This window comes from Somniosus microcephalus, chromosome 17 (genome assembly GCF_052327205.1).
Source record: "Somniosus microcephalus isolate GS21.2 chromosome 17, FLI_Smic_1.0, whole genome shotgun sequence".
NCBI classification, from domain to species: domain Eukaryota; kingdom Metazoa; phylum Chordata; class Chondrichthyes; order Squaliformes; family Somniosidae; genus Somniosus; species Somniosus microcephalus.
Genome location: NC_141003.1, coordinates 5526401 through 5546173, shown reverse-complemented (window position 1 = coordinate 5546173; position 19773 = coordinate 5526401).

Below are 19773 nucleotides of genomic sequence, written 5' to 3'. Positions count from 1 at the left end.
ATGCTGGGAACAGACAAGTTAATGTTTCAGGCATAACCCTCCTCAGACTGCAGAGTGGGGCTGTTCTGTTGTTGAGCAGGTGGTGTGAAATTACCATTAAAGAAAAGGAAGAGTTCAGCCTGGAGAGTAATGGGAAATTGCTGGATGACTTCCCGTGGGGAGAAAAAGGCCCCCAAATAAAGGAGAGAGAGAGAGGGGGGGGGAGAAACAGACAACCAGAGGTAGGTGTGGGGGGCAGGCAGGACACCCAGAGATAACTCGCAGGGGGATAGAGAGACATTGATGGGGAGAGATATCAAAGGCAGCGGGGCAAAGAGATGTCCAGTGAGGGTGTGAAGAGAGGTATTCCAGCTGTATGATGGTCGGCTTTTGCCAGTCTCCTATATTTACCTGGATGCCTAACATTTATCCTGTTGCCCCTCATGGGCAGTGAAGTGAACCTTGTAATTCTTGGGGAGGGGGTTTGGAGATGGGAAGTAGGAGGACTGGCCCCAGCGCGGCTGTTGTAATGTTCTCTCTCCATGTCATCTTCGAATCACTGCCAACAAAACATAAGCCAAAACACTTCACCATTCAAACTTTTTACTGCAAACTATTGGGCAAATGTTATAAATTCCAAGATGCCTCGACCACTGCGAGTACATGGTGGGCCACTCCCTATGATCCACAATGGGCAGAGAATTGTGGGAGTCACCCCTGCTATTTCCTCATGGCCGAGGGTTGGGAGCTCAAATTAATAAAAATTTATCCTGTGAAGTGCCTTGGGATGTTTTGCTATGTTAAAAGCATTATATAAATGCAAGTTATTGTTGAATGCAAGTTCTATGTGAAGGCTGCTTATGAGGCACCAATAGGGCCTCTGCGTCTTTTATGTTTGTTGACATGTTCCAGTCAGTTGAGCCAGGGCGCGCACTATGGCAACAAGAGCAGGGCAGAGGCTGGGTCGTCTGATGAGTGGCTCACTACCTGACCATTCAGAGCCTCTCCAACATCTACAGGGCTCAAGTCAGGAATGCGTTGGAATACGGGTGCAGTCACAACAGCCCATAAGCATAACACTATCCAGGATTGCTTGATCACTGCCCCCATCACTGGACTCATATCTACCACCGACAAACTGGCTGCAGTCTACAGTGTGTGTGCTGCACTGATTCAACAAGGTTAATTTGACACCACCTCCCTCACCTGCGACCTCTACCACCTAGAAAGACGAGCTGCAATGCTATGGGAACACCAAAGAACTGCCAACGATTCAAGGAGAAGGCTCACCACCACCTCAGGGAAACTAGGGATGGGCAATAAATGCCAGCTTTGCCAGTGTCATCCACATCCGAAAACAAATCTAAAAACATCCAAGCTAACCCTTTCCAACACACTTGCCACTCAAACATCAGCTCAGAGACTTCACACCAGGGGATTTAGAACATGAGGTAAAGGCAAGTGCACTGGATGAGACACGAGTGAGCTAGAGCAGATGGCGGTGGCAGAGGAGCATCTTTTCAGGGCTTATGTCTAGCTTCGGCTGATGATAAGAGCTCACGGGATTGGGGGTAATATATTAGCATGGATAGAAGATTGGCTAACTAACAGAAAACAGTCGGGATAAATGGGTCATTTTCCGGTTGGCAAACTAACTAGGTGTGCCATAGGGATCAGTGCTATGGCCTCAACTATTTACAATCTATATTAATGACTTGGATAAAGGGACCGAGTGTACTGTTGCCAAATTTGCTGCTGGTACAAAGATAGGTGGGAAAGCAAGTTGTGAGGCAGACACAAAGGGCAGGATTTTCAGTGGGGGGGGGGTTAAAATCTAGAACTAGGGGGCATAGTTTCAGAATAAGGGGTCGCCCATTTAAGATGGAGATGAGGAGGAATTTCTTCTCTCAGAGGGTCGTGAATCTTTGGAATTCTCTACCCCAGAGAGCCGTGGAGGCGGAGTCATTGAATATATTCAAGGCGGAGATTGACAGATATTTGAGCTACAGGGGAGTCAAAGGTTATGGGGAGTGGGCGGGAAAGGAGTTGAGGCCAAGATCAGATCAGCCATGATCTTATTGAATGGTGGGGCAGGCTCGAGGGGCCAAATGGCCGACTCCTGCTCCTATTAGGCTGAAATGTTTTTAAAAGCCACATATTTTCTGAGCATCGGGTATTGATGCAGTTATTGCATTCAACAACTTGCATTTATACAGCACCTTTAATGTAGTAAAACGTCCCAAGGTGCTTCGTAGGGGCATTATAAAACAAAAATTGACACTGAGCCACATAAGGAAACATTAGGACAGTTGCTTGGTCAAAGAGGTAGAGTTTGAGGAGCATCTTAAAGGAGGAGAGGTCGAGAGATTTAGGGAGGGAATTTCAAAGTAGCTTGCTACAGATGGCAGCTTGGGTCCACTGCTGCTGGAGCACAGCTTTACATGACAGTTCTACAATATTACAATCCAGTGAGTAGCATCTCCAAGGGCATCTGCAGTGGTCTCAGAGGCCCCAATGGCTGCTGGCGTTTCTCATGGATAATCAGATTGCTGCTGTAGAGGGCTCAGGTTCCAAAGTGGAAGCTCTATCTTTAGGGTTGACTGGAGCGAACCATCAGACAGACTTTGACGATGTCTTTCAGAACGGCAACACCAGTGCCCTCCAGGAAGCACACAGGTTGACCACACAGTTGTGGAGATGGTGGAGCCTAAATGTGTTCCATTTCCAAGCTCAGATATCAGGGGTCAAAAGCTAGCTCTATCCCAAGTAATCCTATAGACACATATCAGGCAACCTCCTCAGCCACTCGTGCCCCTGAGATAGGATTGTGATAAAGCCCAGATCAGCTTTAAGAGTATATACATCACACACTGTCACAATAGTGAAGCACCAGAGAACAGAACCATCAGCACTCACACCTATTACATGTAGGGTAATACAAAAGTTGGCTATACTGCAATGAGAGTTGTTTGTAATGTTTTGATTCATGTTTCAGCAACTGCCAGGAATGGGAATTTGGGGAGATCAGTGAGAGAGTGAAGGCACTGTAAGTGAAAGCAGATCAGTGGAGGGTATGGAAAGATGTAGACAGCACTGTTGATGCAGCCTTTAACATTAGGAGTAGGTCTCCTGTATGGGATCTTGCTGGATGGCTCTCACAGCAGCATCAGATTCCCTGCAACCACATAAGGCTCCTCCTGATTGGACATATTCCTGGAGATTTGATCATGTGATCACTTGACGCTTAATCGTGGCGTTTGATCATGTGATATCCTATCACTTGACATCTGATGTTATTGCAGATGTTATTACCTTTACTGTATACAGATTGGGGCCCCTGTAATTGAGTTCCGAGAACCGGGAAGCAAAGGAAGTACTCCAGCACAAACCAAAACCGCAAAGCTCGACCTTTCTCCCAGGCTCCGAGCAGCAGATTCGGCTCCCATTCCCATTCCTGGAGACTCCCGGACAACCCGGGACAGTTGGCAACCCCGATGCTGCCACTGGTGCTGCTTGTTTTTGGCAAGAGAAGAATCGCTGATGGAGGGTCTGGCATTGCACTCGCCATAGAACTGGTGCCCACTGTTAGAGAGAGCGCCATAGAACTGGTGCCCACTGTTAGAGAGAGCACCATAGAACTGGTGCCCACTGTTAGAGAGAGCACCATAGAACTGGTGCCCACTGTTAGAGCGAGCACCATAGAACTGGTGCCCACTGTTAGAGAGAGCACCATAGAACTGGTGCCCACTGTTAGAGAGAGCACCATAGAACTGGTGCCCACTGTTAGAGAGAGCACCAATAGCTTGCCATAGAACTGGTGCCCACTGTTAGAGAGAGCACCATAGAACTGGTGCCCACTGTTCGAGAGAGCACCAATAGCTTCTGCACAAGGAGCTCACATTTAACTAAACTGAGAATGTGTTTGAAGATGTTAGACATGGGAAATGCAGTTGATCCTGTCCTGGGCAATTCACCCAGGAAGAGAGGAAAGAAAACCAGTTCACCCAGTTGCTCTTGTACAACTTCAGCGAGCGACTCTTCAAAGGTACCTCCAGAATCCTGGGACCAAGGAAAGAAAGACTTGCATTTCTATAGCACCTTTCACGATCTCACGACATCTCAAAGCGCTTTACACCCAATGAAGTACTTTTGAAGTGTAGTCACTGTTGTAATGTAGAAAACGAAGCAGCCAATTGCGCACAGCAAGCTCCCACAAGCAGCAATGTGATAATGACCAGATAATCTGTTTTTGTTATGTTGGTTGAGGGATAAATATTGGCCAGGACACCAGCGATAACTCAAATCTCTGGAGAGGGACTATGAACCCACAACCTTCTGACTCAGACAAGTGCTGCCAACTGAACCACGGCTGACACCTAGTGGGAACATTTAAATTAAATGACCTGGTCTTTGTGTTAGTATGAGATGTCATCACTGTGGAAGAGCTGATTGATCTTTGTCTGAAACTCATTATCTCCGATTCCAGTGTTGGTGTTTTTGGAGCTTTAATATGCTAAGTGGTAGGTCAGAGAGTCCCGGTAGGAGCGAGTGGAAATATCGCAATCCACTCAGAAATGTCAGTGTTTCATTACATTCTATATTAATCCAGCAGCAGGTAAGTCCTGGTGGGTGTGTTCGGGGTTGTGTGGTGTGTGCTGGGATATTGGCGTGGGGATGTGTAGTGAGTGTGTCGAGGGTTTGGAGTACCCCTTACACATTCCTATACACATCTATTACACGCTCCACCCCCTCGACCCACCTCTACTCCTACTACACCTCTTCCTCTCTACACAGACCCTGTTCCCTCACCCCCACCTATCAGGGTGACATATACAACCCCCATCGCCTACACAGCCCTCTTCCTCTCCACAGCCCCTTCTCCCAACTTGTTCTCTAGGGGGTAGGGTACTGTGTGTGGGGATTGGGGGGGGAGGGGATGAGTGGGAAGGAAGTGTAGGGGGTGTGTGGGGGTAGGGTGTGGATGAGTGGAAGGAAGTGTGGGGGGTGTGGATGGGCGGGAGGAGGTGGATGAGGGGGAAGAGTGTAGCAGGGTCCCAGGACAGTGACAGGGTAACACAAAGAATTCGACCCAACACAATCATCGCTAAGCAAAAGGAAAAATATCTGTCATATTGGGCAGAAACAACAAAAACCCAAAGCAAACTCAATTGCTACTTGGCCCTAAACAGACAATACAACATAGCTGATTACCTGACCATGGTAAAGGATAATAAACTGAGAAGAACCTTGACAAGGTACAGACTTAGCGAACATAGCCTAGCGATCGAAAAAGGCAGACACAGGCAGACCAGGCTGCCAAGAGAAGACAGGATATGCTCTCACTGCAGTCAGGGAGTAGTGGAGACAGAGATGCACTTCCTCACAGCCTGTGGAAAATATCAGGGCATCAGAGAGAATTTCTACCAAAAATTCTCACAAATATGCCCTGAATTCAGAAATCTGACTGACAACCAAAAACTCCCATTCCTACTGGGGGAGGAGAGAAGCTGTGTAACACTGGCGGCACACTATGTTACAGCTTGCCATGAACAGAGGGACAACCAGTAAACTAAGACAAGAGTATATTGTATATTTTTAAACTCAGGGATATACCTGTTTATACACTGTATGAATGGAACCGCGTTTATGTGTTCAACCATAAATGTATCTTGATGCTTTGGCAACATAAGATGTACCTTATCATGCCAATAAAGCGATTTGTATTGTATTGTATTATTGTGTGGGGGTAGGGTGTGGATGGGTGGGAGGGGGTGGGTGGGAAGGAAGTGTAGGGGGGGTGTGGGGAGGAGGGGTGGGGGGTAGGGTGTGGATGGGCGGGGGTGGGGGAAGGGAGTGTAGCGGGGTGTGTGGGGGTAGGGTGTGGATGGGTGGGAGGGGGGAAGGAAGTGTAGGGGGGGTGTGGGGAGGAGGGGAAGGGAGGGGTGGGGTGTGGATGGGCGGGAGGGGGGGAAGGGAGTGTAGTGGGGTGTGTGGGGGTAGGGTGTGGATGGGTGGGAGGGGAAGGAAGTGTAGGGGGGGTGTGGGGAGGAGGAGAAGGGTGGGGGGTAGGTTGTGGATGGGTGGGTGGGGAGGAAGGGGGTGTGGGGAGGAGGGGGTGTACATGTTGCTCTCAACAGACCCCCTCACCCTCGATACACACTTTACCCCGTACACACTCCCATCTCCATGCACCCCCTGCCCCCCAGCCCCCAAACATCCACTAGCTCCCTACACCACGCATCCCCCCCATTGGACGAGCCAGTGCCAAAAGAATTACCACCATTGCCAAGTACTACATATTGGGCAATAATGCCAAAATGGCACAACCTTAGACTCTACATGGTGAACCTTACTTTACCAGCACGCATGACTACTCGCTGAGGTCACTGGCTTTATGTGGTGTATCAGACAAATTTGGATTGTTTTTGTGAGGCTCAGGGGGCTTTCCTGTACATAAGGTTTGAAGCTCTATGTTGGGGGATGTTGGATTGCATTTAATGAACTGTTTTTGGGCTTAGCCTGTGAAGTGCCTTTAGTGGACATTCTGATGAATTGGAGCTTTCGCAGGGAGATTGTGTTCTCCAGCAGCATTACTGGATGTCCTTTGTGTGATGTTCTGGAATATCCACGTGTTATAGGAGCTGTGTTACCTGTAGGTAGAAGAATAATCCCAACCCCGAGCTCCATGCTTTGCAAGGTACTGACTCTAAACATTGACATTAAATGGCTTCTATTGTTACTGTCCGGTTGTTTCAAAGGGAGATCTTGGAAGGCAAAATAAATTGTTCCCAATAAATCCTTCTGAGATCTGTAAACAGTTCTGTTCATCAATTAAAACAGGATTACTGATAATTCTCTGTGCTCCGAGATATCTGCACTCCTCTAATTCTGCCCTCTTGAGCATCCCTGATTATAACTGCTCCACCATTGGTGGCTGTGCCTTCTGTTGCCTAGGCCCTAAGCTCTGGAATTCCCTGCCTAAACCTCTCCGCCTCGCTACCTCTCTTTCCTTCTTTAAGAAGCTCCTTAAAACCTACCTAATTGACCAAGCTTTTAATAACCTGCCCTAATTTCTCCTTATGTGGCTCGGTGTCAAATTTTGTTATATAACGCTCCTGTGAAGCGCCTTGGAATGTTTTACTACATTAGAGGCACTATATAAATGCAAGTTGTTGTTGTTGTTGCTGGCAGTATGGCCAAAGATATCAGAATGGCTGAAGGAGTTTGAAGTTAAATCACCCATCACCCCTGTGCTCGCTGACCTACATTGGCTACCGGCCTAACAACGCCTCGATTTTAAAATTCTCATCCATGTGTTCAAATCCCTCCATGGCCTCGCCCCTCCCTATCTCTGTAACCTCCTCCAGTCCTACAACCCTCCGAGATCTCTGCACTCTACCAATTTTGGCCACTAGTCCATCCCCCACTCCCTTCGCCCCACTATCAGTGACCGTGCCTTCAGCTGCCTGGGCCCTAAGCTCTGGAATTCCCTCCCTAAACCTCTCCGCATCTCCACCTCTCTCCTTAACCTATCTCTTGACCAAGCTTCTGGTCACCTGTCCTATATCTCCTCGTGTGGCTCGGTGTCAAATTATGATCCTGTGAAGCACCTTGGGATGGTTCAGCACATTAAAGAAGCTACATAAATGCAAGTTGTTGTTTGATACACCAAGATTCTGTGACATTGGAACCAACGTGAGATTGGATGTTCTCCCCCACATTGGCTACTATGAGCAAATCAGGCTTCACAAAATATGTGATCAAAATATTATTTGTTAATAATCGGAAGAACTTTCTTAAATTTACAGTTAACGTTTGTCACCCTGATAGATTCTTTTAGTTCTGAACGTCAGTTTAATTGGCACAATGTTTGATGGACTCTTTTCTCCAGGCTGGGGTCACAGGTTCAAGTCCCTGGAATAAGCCTCACTAAAACACCTGCAGTCAGGGGTCTGACTGTTGCACCTCCTATTGACTGGATTAATTCTCCCATAGCGTGTGAGCTAGTAGCTAAAAGCTGTGTGTCACATTGTACAAATCTCACCCAGGTTGGTTTTTTGTGACAACCACTTCTGTGGAATTCTGTGGCTCAGTTTCGTTTGTTTTTGAGTGGGTAATTTTTTATCACTTCTCAAACTTAAGAGTTGTGATTTGCTGCAGCTGAAAGACTTTAAAGTGTTATTTTGAGTGATTTGATTGGTCTAGTGTCTTTTTCTTAATTGTTCATGTTTGAGTATTCAGAGTTACAGAGTTCTGATTTGTTATAGAGTCATAACAGAACAGAAGGAGGCCATTCGGCCCATCGAGTCGGTGCCGGCTCTCTGTAGAGCAATCCAGTCAGTCCCATTCCCCCGCTCTATCCCCGTAGCCCTGCAAGTTTATTTCCCTCAAGTGCCTATCCAGTCTCCCCTTGAAAACATTGAGTGTCTCCGCTCCCACCACTTCCGTCGGCAGCGAGTTCCAGGTCCTCACCACTCGCTGCGTAAAAAAGTTTTTTCTCACATCCCCCTGTATCTCTTGCCCAAAACCTTAAATCTGTGTCCCCTAGTCCTTGTACCATCAACTAGTGGGAACAGCCTTTCCCCGTCTAGCCGATCCAAACCCGTCAGAATCCTGTCCACCTCGAGAGCAAAGGAGGTTGAGGGGTGATTTGATAATGAACAAATCCAGCTTCTCCAACCTGTCCCTGTAGCGAAGATCCCCCATCCCTGGAACCATTCTGGTAAATCTCCTCTGCACCCTCTCAAGGGCCTTCACACCCTTCCTAAAGTGTGGTGACCAGAACTGGACGCAATACTCCAGTTGTGGCCTAACCAGCGCTTTATAAAGGATCAGCATAACTTCTCTACTTTTATACTCAATACCTCGATAAGGTCCCACATAAGAGATTAGTGTGTAAAGTTAAGGCACATGGGATTGGGGGCAAGGTATTGACTTGGATAGAGAACTGGTTGGCGGACAGAAAGCAAAGAGTTGGAATAAACGGGTCGTTTTCCGAGTGGCAGGCAGTGACTAGTGGGGTACCGCAAGGATCGGTCCTCGGACCCCAGCTGTTCACAATATATATTAATGATCTGGACGAGGGAATTGGGTGTAATATCTCCAAATTTGCAGACGACACAAAGCTGGGTGGGAGGGTAAGCTGCGAGGAGGATGTCGGGAAACTCCAGTACGATTTGGACAGGTTGGGTGATTGGGCAGAAACATGGCAAATGCACTATAATGTGGATAAATGTGAGGTTATCCACTTTGGTGGCAAAAACAGGAAGGCAGATTATTATTTGAATGGCAATAGATTGGGCGAAGGGGAAGTGCAAAGAGACCTGGGTGTCCTTGTGCACCAGTCGCTGAAGGTAAGCATGCAGGTGCAGCAGGCAGTTAAGAAGGCAAATGGTATGTTGGCCTTCGTAGCGAGAGGGTTTGAGTACAGGAACAAGGATGTCTTGCTGCAGTTGTACAGGGCCTTGGTGAGACCGCACCTTGAGTATTGTGTGCAGTTTTGGTCACCTTACCTGAGGAAGGACGTTCTTGCCATGGAGGGAGTGCAGCGAAGATTCACCAGGCTGATACCAGGGATGGCAGTGTAGGGGGTTTTTCTGCTCTCTTGCCCGTTCTGGCCCCCTGCCAGGCTTCGTGCAAGAATTACCCTTGAGTGGTTCGACCCACCCCCCCTACGGTTCTAGACCTTGGACTTAGATGCAGAGAACAGTAGTGCAGAGAAGAGGACTCAATAGACCAGGCTGAATAGCACGAAATGGATGCTTTTATTTTTGAACAGTTTGAAGCATTACAAAATACATGTCATAGGCACAGATTAAAGTAACTACAATCATGCACAAATTTATGAACTTGACTCTATGGAAATGGGGAACACATGGCACATCGTAAAAGGGGAAACACATTACGATTTCCCTTAACTCCCTCCCCTATACCTAAACTAAGTTTCGACCTGGGGAACTTGGGATCATGCTCACCACTCTCGAAATCGCGAAAAGGGGTTCGCAGACTTTTTGACACCGCTTCCCGTCGTCACGTGGATTGGAAGCTTCTGGCGCAGTCGATATTCTCTCCTCCCTCGAGGCGGTGGGGTAGACCCAGCCTCGATGAGCGCTCGTCAAGGTTGAGATCCACAATCGTGGATTTTGGTTCATGGAGTAGACCTAGATGCAGGTTATGCACATGGGAGAATCTTGTGGCATCGATCGCCGGTTCTCCAGAGGGTTTCTTCTCCGTCGGCCTGGGTCGTCGATGATCTCCCGACCCCAGTACCCGGGCCACCCTTGTCGTCTTCTCGTCGTGGCCGAGCCTTGTTTGGCTGAACACCGGCCACGTTGTCCTTTTTCCGAAACCGTCCGTCTTTAAAAAGACGAAAACGTTTTCATCGATCTGCCGAAGTGGAAGAGGCGCCGATCCGGGCACCGTCCGCCCTTCGTTCGTTCCTCGTAGAAGAAAGTTCTTGAAGAAATGGAAGCCTGAAGTCGCCCAACAAGAAGCCGTAGCAGTGAAGAAGTAACTTAGATGGACTTTCAATCCATAGTTATACTCTGTTGGGACAGTCTTATCTCCCGCCAAATCATAGTCCTGTCTTTGTATTAATTTTGGCAGGCAGAAATCTCTGCAGGGGCGCTTTGTCTTGTAACGGAGCCGGTGATAACTTGAACTGGCCTTCCTGGCCGATAATGTCTGTTAATGTCCTTTGCATTGCCACCGCGGCTCGGTTCGCATATTGATCGGTCCGGACATTTTCCTTGATGGCTGCTAAACGGTTTTTCCTTTGTACGATAAATGGGTATAAGTGTTTTTACATTGTCCGCCCATATCTTGATGGGCCCCATCCTGTACTTATAATCCATTGAATATGTATGCTGTTGCTCTGAGTTTCGGTTCCCAGAGACTGGCTTTCGCGGGCTCACTGTCTTCAATCCACAAGCCTGTCTGGCTTGCAGTAACAGAAATAAAATGGTTCATAAACTGATCACGGGGCCTGGCGGCCATTTTGTATGCCCTTTTATCAAAGGTTTTTCTGTGCAAGCTTACTTTGGTCAATAAACAGTCTTATTTTATCCAGTTTTCTTGCGTGATTTTTGCTGAAAATTGCGAATCTTACAGGCCCCCCTGTGATACTGATAGCTTGCTTAAAGTATCAATAATCCTTGATGAGCAAATTTTCCCTGATTCCCCACATCCAAACATTCCTGGCACTTAGCTATCTATGCCCCTCACGACACATGCAGTTCCCATTTCCGCAGAAAACGAAAATTACCTTTTGTACATTTGGACAATCATAGACAGCGTATTTTAAACTATAACACATTCACTTGTCAGATGTGCGGGGGTTGATACCCCCTGGCACCATCTGCATGCATCTTTTATTAATCCAAAAAAACTTAAGAACAACTAATAACATAACAATACTTATTTCCTTATAACCCAAAACAATCACAAAAATTTTTTAAATGGAGGGACGCTTAATCTTATACTAGCAGCTTAGAGTGGGGTATCTGCTTCCCCCATTCGCACATAGCGTTCTCTCCATTCTCCTGTGTTCTCGTGCCTCTGGAGGCGTTTGCCTCTTTTGCAATGCACGAAGAGCAAAAATATCACAATTAAAACCTGACATACTACTAGGATATGGGATGCTATTCTAATCCAGGCGGGGACCTCTATGTTGGTGAACAAGTCCCACCATGGTGGGATGGTTATGTCCAATATGTCTTTTCCTATCTCTAAAGTCTTCTGCTCCAGTGTGTAGAAATGTTTCTGCGAAATTATAACGGCTTTTAAAATCTTGGTGAGGTGTTCGGGAAGAGGGGGAATGACATAACCAAAATGCGCGACAAATCGTTGTAAGTCTGTGAAATTCTCTTTGATAGTGATGTGTACGGTGGAGGGCGCAGGAATGGGAACAATTCGTTGTTGTGCCACTTGAACCTCGGCCCTGGGTTTGAAACAGAAACTGCTATCACCGACCGAACACCACTCGTGTTGTCCATATCGGTACTGAGGCGCTGCAGTGGTGACGCAGTATGTCCCACCCCCGATATATGCTACCTGTGGGGGCACATGGTCCTCTGCCATTGCCTCCATGGTGCAATTCACCGGCTTCGCGCTAGCGGTTCTGAACCCGCACTGTGGTTTCAAAAAGGCATTCAAGTGCTGGGGACACAGGATGATGTGTGCTCCCCGGCTCCGACATCCCGAGAGGTCGGTGCCTGTCATCGTACGCTCCCATCTGATGACGTAAGGCGGGATCACTGCGTAACGAATGTGTGCGCCCCCCTGAATGACTCCAATGTTCTCTACTCTGTATACCGGGGCGGGCTTTGCTGCGGGACCCAACACCGGCATTCTTACTACTATTCCCATAATAGTGTGATTTGAATGTCCGCAGTCCACTGGGACTGGGTATGCTTCTGCGGCTAGCCTGAGCTGGCACGGGCTTAATGCATTCTCAAAAGGGTGGAGCGCTTGCAAGTGCTTGTTGCTGATCCAGGACGGGACCAAACCCTGTTTTAAATCCTCAAGATTACTGCGGCCCTCGCCCAGTAACCACGCCCCGTACAGCACACAGGCCTCATTTTGCGCAGCTTGATCGGACGCATTCCGATCCTCCTTAATGAGTGCATTTACCGTTCTCGCGTGTTTCTCCAGCTCAGCAATTATGTCCTTAAAGTGTAGTGTCATGGCCTGGTCCTCATGCAACTCAGAACCCACGACCTTGTTTTCGTCTGTCAATATGTTCCTTAACTGGGCTTTTAAACCGTTGATCTGTGTCTGCAGCTCCACGTTATCTAGAGCGTTGACAACAGATGTCCCGGTATTAAAAGCAGTGAATATGTCATTTACAGTACCTCTTCTTTGCCTCCCGACTCGATCCAAAACTTCTGGCGGTGTGGTGTATAATTTGTCTCTGTCGATGTCGGCAAAGTCAAATTCGTAAAATTGTCTAAACATACGGGTTAACAGGACCTGGTATAATTGTTCCGTTTCTTTGGGACACCACTCCGGCAATCTTACCTCAGTGAGATTTAAAATCACTGAGGCCACCGCGTAGTGTACCCCTTGGTACAGCACCTGACCGGTGGGTACCAATACTAAACCGTTCCCGGGTCCCTTGGTGGTGGTTGGGCACCCTCCTTTCTGGGCTAGTGCTACCGGAAGCGTGGGCAGGGGCTTGCGTGGGCGGGTGATGAGTTCAGTGGCATTCACCGGAATAGGGGAGTATGGGGCTCCGCACGCTCGAGTGCTAACATCCCATCTCATCCCCTTCCCTTCATCCTGCCACTGCCTCTGGAAGAAGATGGACACGCCCTTGGGGCAGACGTGTCTCGAACCCCACATACAGACATATATTCCCTCATCTGGTTCCCACCATTTGTCCCAACACACACGTAATTGTCCGTGAGTTCCCGTAATAGTCCGATGGGTATTATTACCCAGTCGCTCCCACTCGACCGTAGAGTTTCTCATGTCCTTTCCCAGCTTTCGTAGCCACCACCATCGCCTTGGTGGTACGTTCCCATTGCACACCAGACAAATCCTCTTTCCCACGGTGACGCTGACTCTGGGCGCTAGGATCCTCACTCGAGGGCACGTTAATGAAGTCTCTTGGTAGGCAAAACCGAAATTGCTGGAATATTCCGTAGAATTCGTTCCCAGCCAACCTGGCCATCTCCCTTGGTGGAAGTAGGTGGCGGTTTCCTCTACCTCTCGCTCCCCCGTCCCATCCGTTGCGATGGGGGCCGTGTCCCCGGAGCACCCGAAAATGATGACGTCCTTGGTGCGGCCTCGGTAGGCCCACCCGCACCCGATCGCCATGAACGCGACGACAATCCTTTCCATCGTATCCCAGGTTTCTGTAACCAACAAAATGATGTAGCCGGGCTCCCGATAGGTGCTGGCCTAAATTAATTGGACGCGCGGGTTCCTGGACCCCGCTCCCTAACAAACACACATACCGGGCAGACCTCAAAATTGTACTCTTAACACCATATACTTTACATTCCTTAAACTATGACCATAACTCTTAACACCATATACTTTACATTCCTTAAACTATGACCATAATTACCTAACTTAACTTATGTACAGCGCCGCCCTCCGTGGGGCGGCTTTCCGAATCCCTGTGAGGTCTGTCGTGTGCCACACCCTGCGGTGGGGCTGCATTGATCTTTGGCTTTGATCCCCCGCAGCCTGTCGCTGCTGAACGGGGATCATGTCTTCCTGGGGCTGCTTTAAACCGTGGTTGGGGAGGATGGGGAGAATCTGGCCAAAATTTTCTGGGCTGGGGCGCTCGAGCCGACCTACGAGGGGCTGCTTTGGGTTGGGCTCCCGGGGCCGATGGACCGGGGGTTGTGACTGTTACCGTTACAGCCTGTGGTTCCTCCACAGCTGCCGGCTCCAGCTCCCCTCCCTCAGGCTCCGCCCCCCCGGGGTCGGGATCTGTGGCTTCCGACTCCACCTCACCTGTCCCTACAGGTAACGAGTCTCCACCCCCACTCCCTACCTCCCCCAAGCTTGAGTCGAGGGCGGGACTGCCGTCCTCTGACTCTTCCTCCTCCGTGATTGGGTCTAAAGCGAGGTTGAGCTGTTTGGGCTCTCCCCTGCCTAAATCCCATTCAAAAGATGAGACCTCCCACTCCAATGGGATGGCCTCTCCCTTCACGCAGGCTACTGCTCCAGCCTGTGTGGTCTGTGACTCTGTTACAGGCTGAGGATCTTTGTTCTCAGACCTGGTCCCCTTTGGTGGCCCTTGTGTACCCGGTTTAAACAGTTTACACTGGTTGATGTGAAACTATTTGGTACGTCGGGGCGTCTTCACTGCATAAACCATGGGGCTGGCCTTGTCTACAATGCTGTATGGCCCCATGTACAGTGGTTCAAAACTCCCTACCCTGGCGTAGTTTCGGACCATGACCTGGTCTCCGACTACCCACTCTTGTTGTTTCCGAGGTTCCAACAACAGTTTATTTCCCTGGTGCTGTCTTCCCATGTTCCCAGCCGCCTGCCCATAAATCTGTCTCAGGCGCTCCAAGAGGGTTTGGGCGAATTTGTCCCGTTTCACCTCTCGGAGCTGGCCCTCAGTGAGCACCGGGGCTAGCACATGGGTGGGTGTTCGCATGATCCTTCCAGTCATTAACTCGTGCGGGGAATACCCCGTGCTTTTGGACTGGCTGGCTCGGATCCCCATGAGGACTAAAGGCAGGACCTCCGCCCATTTCTGGGGCGAGCCCATTGTCTCTTTCCTCAGCTTTTCCTTGAGGGTCCGATTCATACGCTCAACAATCCCGGATGACTGGGGATTGTATGCTACGTGCCACTTTCCCTCAATGCCCAAGAGCATGAGGGCGTTCTGCATTACTTGACCGGTGAACTGACTCCCTTGGTCGGACTCTACAAAACGGGGGAGTCCCCACCGTGAGAACACTTCCCGAATCAAGATCTTAGCAGTACCCAGTGCCGTAGCTGTTCTGCACGGGAAGGCTTCTACCCATTGGTGAACACATCTACCAGGACAAGGCAGTACTTATAGCCTCCCTGGGCGGCGGGCAGGGGCCCTATGTAGTCGACCTGAATCGACTGCCATGGTCCCTCTACCCTCCTGATGTGCCCCATGGGCACCTTCCTTTTGTGGGGGTCTGGGTTGTTAGCAGCACACACAAGACAGCTTGCGCAGAACTCGCGGACATCGTCCCGAAGTCCCGGCCACCATCCCGCCTGCTCCACCCGTTGCCAGGTGACCTCAGGTCCGGGGTGTTCCGCTCCTGGACCCTCGTGGGCCAATTGCAGGAATTCCCTTCGGTGCTGCTGCGGCACAACCCACTGCTCCTCTCGGAACAGCATACCTTCTTCGACTGTGAGGGCTGCCGTACTGTACGGACCTTCTACCTGTTTGCCCTCTGTGATGGCTTTTAGGACTGCTTTTAGGGCGGGATCCAGGGTTTGGACGGTCTTTAGGTCTGGGGGCGGTGTCACCCCTGTGTTCCCGGGAATTCCCTCCCTGCCTTGGATCGCCGCCACGGGTCCGGGTTCGTATGGGTCCCAGAGAATGCCGTTGCGGGCACCCTCCCTGGCTAGCGCATCCGCTTGCTGGTTGCCCTGACTGCGGGGTTCTGTAGTGGAGTGAGCCTTCACCTTATGGATGAACACCTCTCCTTTCTCCCCCACAGCTGCTAGGATCTTCTCCAGCAAGGGCTTAACTGTTAAAGGCCGCCCGTCCGCGGAGGTGTACCCGCGTCGGGACCAGATGGCGAGGTACTCTGTACACGAATTGCACGTGAACATGCTGTCTGAGCAAATCGTGTATGGGGTTGGGAAAATCTCGGGGTGGGTAACCACGTACGCCACCGCGGACAGTTCAGCCTGCTGCGCGCTCATAGTGCTGGGGAGCTTAATTGCCAGGGCAATGTTTGCCGCAGGGTCATAAACTCCACACCCTGTGAGTCGCTTGCCGTCAGCTACAGTGCTAGAACCGTCTACGTAGATCTCGCGGCCCGTGGGATGTATCCCGGCCCGTAAACCTATGTTAACTTCCCATACCCCTTCTACGGAACATTGATGGGCTGTCCCGGGATATGCCATATTGGCTGCGAGCCTTGGCGCGCAGAGGCCTTTAACTTTGAGATCCATCTGGGAAAGGAGGAGGGTCCAGCGCGCAATCCGAGCGCTGCTTACGGTCCCATCCTTAATCCTCCCGTCCAGAAGCATCTTCGTGGGGGTGTGATGGGTGAGGAGCGTAATGGGAGAGGTCCCTGTGAAGATCACTGATCTGTTCACAGCCCAATGCGTGGCCAGGAGATGCCGTTCGCAATTGGAGAAACTCCTCTCCACATCCGTGAGCACCCTGGAGGAATAAACTACTGGTCTTAGTTTGCCGTGCCGCTCTTGGAGCAGCACTGCGCTCAGGCTGTCCCCACTAGCGGCTACCTCCAGAAAGAACTCCTCTCCCCCATCTATGGCCCCTAGGGCTGGCGCGGTCTGCAGATCTCTTTTCAACTTCTCGAATGCTGCCTGGCACCCCTCGTCCCAAGACCACTCGACTCCCTTGTGTAAGAGTCGAAGTAGCGGGGCCGCTGTGGCAGCATAGTCCTCGATGAAATCTCTGCAGTACCCGGTCAATCCCAAAAAGGACCTTACACCCGTTACTGTGTTGGGAATCGGCAGATCTTGTATAGATTCCCGTCTGGCCTTATCTATGGCTCTTTCCCCAGCGCGGATGGCCAGACCCAGGAATTTAACTTCCTGCTGGCCGATCTGGGCTTTCTTTGGGTTTACTTTGAAACCCTTCCTTTCTAACAGTTCCAACAATTCGGCTAACAGTGGGCCGTGCTGCTCCCTTGTATCTGTGAACAGGAGTAAGTCGTCCACATACTGCACTATCTGGTTGGGCTGGCTGAACTCTTTCAAACTCCCCGCCATGCACTGATGGAAAATGCTGGGGCTGTTGTGAAAACCCTGTGGTAAGCAGTTCCAAGTGTACTGTTGCCCTTTGAAAGTAAAGGCAAACTTGTACTGGTCCTCCCGCCGCAGCGGAATGGACCAAAAACCGTTCGAGATGTCCAGCACCGTGAATGTGGTCGCCGATGCTGGAATACTCCCTATTAAGTCTGCAACTGCTGCTACCGTGGGCGCGCAGGCTGGGATATTACTATTGAGGACTCTGTAGTCCACCGTGGCTCTCCACGAATTGTCCGGTTTCTTTACCGGCCATAATGGGGAGTTCACGTGGGTGGCTATCGTCCTCAACACGCCCTGCTGTACCAATGAAGATATTGCTGTCTCCATGTCGGGTTCTGCCTCCTTGGGGAAATTATACTGCTTTTGGGGTCGGATCATGGGGTCCCCGTCTACGCTGACTTCGAACCCAGTGACTCTCCCGCAGTCATGCTTGTGGGTGGCGAACGCGGTCAGATTTTCTGACACACGCGCCTGCAAGTCCGTTGGGACGTTTGTTATCATGAGCTCGAGATCGTAACCTCCTGACGGCTTCATAGTGCACAGGGCCCCCTTTTCTTCCTTCCCCGGGATTACGACTACCTTACCTAAACCGCCCTCGGCTCCCCAGAGACAGTGATTTCTCAGGTCCACGAGGATCCCGTGTTCCACCAAGAAATCAGCCCCGAGGATGCCTTTCCCCCCCCCCTCATTCCACTTCAATAGGATGCACGTCCATGTGGTGTGGAGCGCTCCCAATTGAATGGAGAGCGGGAGGGAGTACGCGCCAGCCTGTTCTCTACCTGTGAAACCCGCTACTAAATATGGAGCCTGGGCGGACAGAGGTGAGGCAAAAGGTTTGTCCGTGTGGATCACGGTACACGAAGCTCCCGTATCCAACAGGTAACTACCCCTTTGTTTCTCCACCTCCATCTCCACCACAGGTCTTCTCCAAGCGTCATAGCGGAGCGGACACAAGTAGATGGGCTGCGCGGGCGTCAGTCATTTAGGTGTTTCGGCTGGGGTCTCGGGGGCGATAGGGCTGTTAGCAACCGCTACCTTCCCCTGCCAGGTCATCAGAGACCGCATAGTCTCCAGGACTGACTCGATCGCAGCGGGGTCCACAACCGCACCACCCCCTTTATTCGGGGCAGAGGCTACGGTTGGGTTCTGGACTGGTGTTGGGGCAGCGGCCTGCACTTGTGGTTGTGCTGGTGTTGGGTAAACTCTCGGGCCGTTGGCGACTCGGGCTTGGGCTTGATCTTGGGCTGCGGCGAACGCTCTCTCCCTCTTATCCTTCCAAGGATTCCTACAGTCCTTGCGCCAATGACCCTCCTTCCCACACCCGTAACAACTGCTATTTGCTTGGGGATGGCGATTTCCCTCCTGACGCCATTCCTTTTTAGCAGAGGCTGCGGGTCTCACCTCATGCACCTTTCCTTTCACAACAGGCGTTTTCTTGCCCTTGTTGTTTCTATAACTGATCGTGAGCTGATCTAGTACTACTTCCTCCGTGGAGCGGGCGTTAGTGGGGTCAAACCATGCTTTGGCCTGTTCCTTCACTACTGGCAGGCAACCTGCTACCAGGCACCGAAGCCAGTGAGCCCTTTGTTCGCCATCCAGCCCGGCCCGGGCCGGCCCGCCCGGGCAGCTGCGCCGATACACTGGCCACAACCTGTCGGCGAAAACCCGTGGGGGTTCTCCCTCTAGCTGCACTGTCTTTTCTAAACGGAGGAACGGAGTTCCGTCCCCCTCTCCCATGATCTCCAGAATCTCATCCCGTAGCAACTCATAGTCCCTGTGCCCTCTCTTGCTCTCGTCAGGGAGACACTGGAGGAGCGAACTGTCCAGGGAGAACAGCAGCATTTTAGACTGTTCAACCCCGTCGCAGTCATTGACTGCTGCGGTCTGCTCCACGTCCCTGAAATGCACGGAGGGATCTCCTGACTCGGAGAGCTTTGGGATGTGACTTATCATCTCTCTTAGCTGTCGTGCGCTATGAGGCATTATGATCTGACTCTCAAGGGGTCCGTCATCGCCATTTTCTTCATTTGGACCGATCCTCCGGTGTCTCGTTGGACACATTGGCGCCGGCCCCGACTCTACTGTCTGGGGTTGCTCTACCTCAGGGCTCTCTTCCTCTACCGTCTCCGTCTCCTGTCCCGGAGTCCAAGACTCCTCATAGGCAGGAGGCGCAGAAGGTTCGGGGGTTGGTACCCCAACTGCCTCTTGTGGAATCGGTCTTTTGGATTCCTTGGCTAGCAACAGCTGACTCGCTGGTGGATTTATGAGACACACCAACCCGTTTGCCTTCGCTAGGGCCTTTCTCAGGTCCTCTAGCTCCCGGCGGCAAGCGCTGTG